Here is a 1,674-nt window from a genome sequence, read left to right as displayed (position 1 = left end):
TCCATGTAGTTGAATTTCTTTTCTTTTCTTTTCTTTTTTTTTTACAATTTACAATTTTTATTTAATTAAGCACATAATAATGTACTACTTAATATATTTTCTCCATGAACTTTTTATGAGGTTCAGAACGTAGAATCTAGACCACATCCCACTGGTGGGTGCTTTCTTCCTCCTTTTCTCACTTTCTGTCTGTATCTCTTTCTCTGGTGAGTATACATGCCCTCTGGCGATTAATAAAAGAATATTTGGGGCTTAAAGTGTCTGGAAGCCATTCATGTATACATCTCTTGTTATCGCATATCCTCCTGTTGAAAGTACCCTTTATAAGGGTAGAAGAGCAGTAGTGTGACCTCGGCAGATACAGTTATGCTTCAAATAGATTAGGTGAGTTCCGGTCATGAGGAGCTCTGAATTTAAACATCGCAGAAGTGGTAAGCATTATTATTATTCCGATCATCTACACTTTTCACACAGTTCTTGAAGACAACAGCGTCATCCCAACCTTCTTTTAACTTGAAGTTGGCTTGTGGCTGGGATGGGCCCGTGAGATTAAGTAGCAGGCTTCCACTCAGAATGTTTTCCATCCGAATTGTCTCTTCTTCAGCTTTTTGTTCTTGTTCCTTCCTGGCCTGTTCTTCAGCTCTTTCTTTTTTAGTGTTTTCTAGTTCTGCAAGAAGCACTGCAATATCGTCATCATTACTCTCCTCTTCAAAATCTTCATCTTCCTTGTCTCTCAGAGGGTCGTCTGCATCGAGATTGGTAGCAGGAATCTGGTCTAATCGAGGCTTCTTTGACACTGAAGAGGAGGTCACATGTTCTTGGGTTGGATGATCCCTATTTTTTTCTCTGGCAGCAGCTCTCTCTCTCTCTTCCAATTCTCTCCTAAAGTCACAGTTGCGAACCTCTTCAGGGGCATCCTTGTCTGTATTTTATCTCTGTATGTGAGGGTAGGTCTCTGCTTGAATACTGTTTTGAAAGTTGGCTCAAATCACCTTCTCCCTTTCCTCTTCCACCCCTTGCAGATTCAAAAGTTGGCCTGGCTGCTGTTGTCATCTTTTATGTTTGGTCGAGGTCAGGTACAGCAGCCTCTGAAAATCATACAGACACCATTACTCATTCTTCGTATTTGAATTTCTAGAGACCTTTATTTTCTGGATTTCTTCTTTGTAGCTCAAAGAATACGTGTTTTGAATTTCTCAATTGGCATAGCCCCTCTGTAAAAGCTTTCCTCCCAAATAGTAAAAATTTTCTTTAGGAAATCAGGCAAAACTAGAACAAGTTGCATGTAATTGCTTTCTATAAAATCAACATATTTTTGATTTCTGAAAGGTGTTGGTAGTGTCAAGAGTATTTGCTGCATTCTATTCAACTGCAAAGAATATTCATGGTTATAACCAACAAGTTTTATTTGATTCTCTTTACGCCTTTCTGAAATGAGCAGAGTTGTCATTATCTGACTTTTACAGATGTGGAAGTTGAAGTTCTGGGAAGACACTTGGCTAAGAGATTTGCCTAGGGACGCCCTGAGAAAAATAAAGAAGCAAACACTTGAACCCAGCTTAAATTCTAAAACTCATCCTCTCTGTCTACTCAATAGATAAATCAAGGGAAGTGAGAAATTATTGAATGTCTGTCACAGAACAAGGGTAGTTTTAAACACACTGTCTCATTTAT

At 38.7% G+C, this 1,674-nt stretch overlaps 1 pseudogene; it reads right to left on the bottom strand.

The window, feature by feature from the left end:
* Nucleotides 1-413: 413 nt before the first annotated feature.
* On the bottom strand, nt 414-1,053 carry LOC102483669 (spliceosome-associated protein CWC15 homolog pseudogene; annotated as a pseudogene).
* Nucleotides 1,054-1,674: the final 621 nt, after the last annotated feature.

This window comes from Tupaia chinensis, unplaced genomic scaffold (genome assembly GCF_000334495.1).
Source record: "Tupaia chinensis unplaced genomic scaffold, TupChi_1.0 Scaffold146445_1, whole genome shotgun sequence".
NCBI lineage: Eukaryota > Metazoa > Chordata > Mammalia > Scandentia > Tupaiidae > Tupaia > Tupaia belangeri.
The sequence above is the reverse complement of the archived record's forward strand: the minus strand, read 5'-3'. Positions and strand labels throughout refer to the sequence as shown.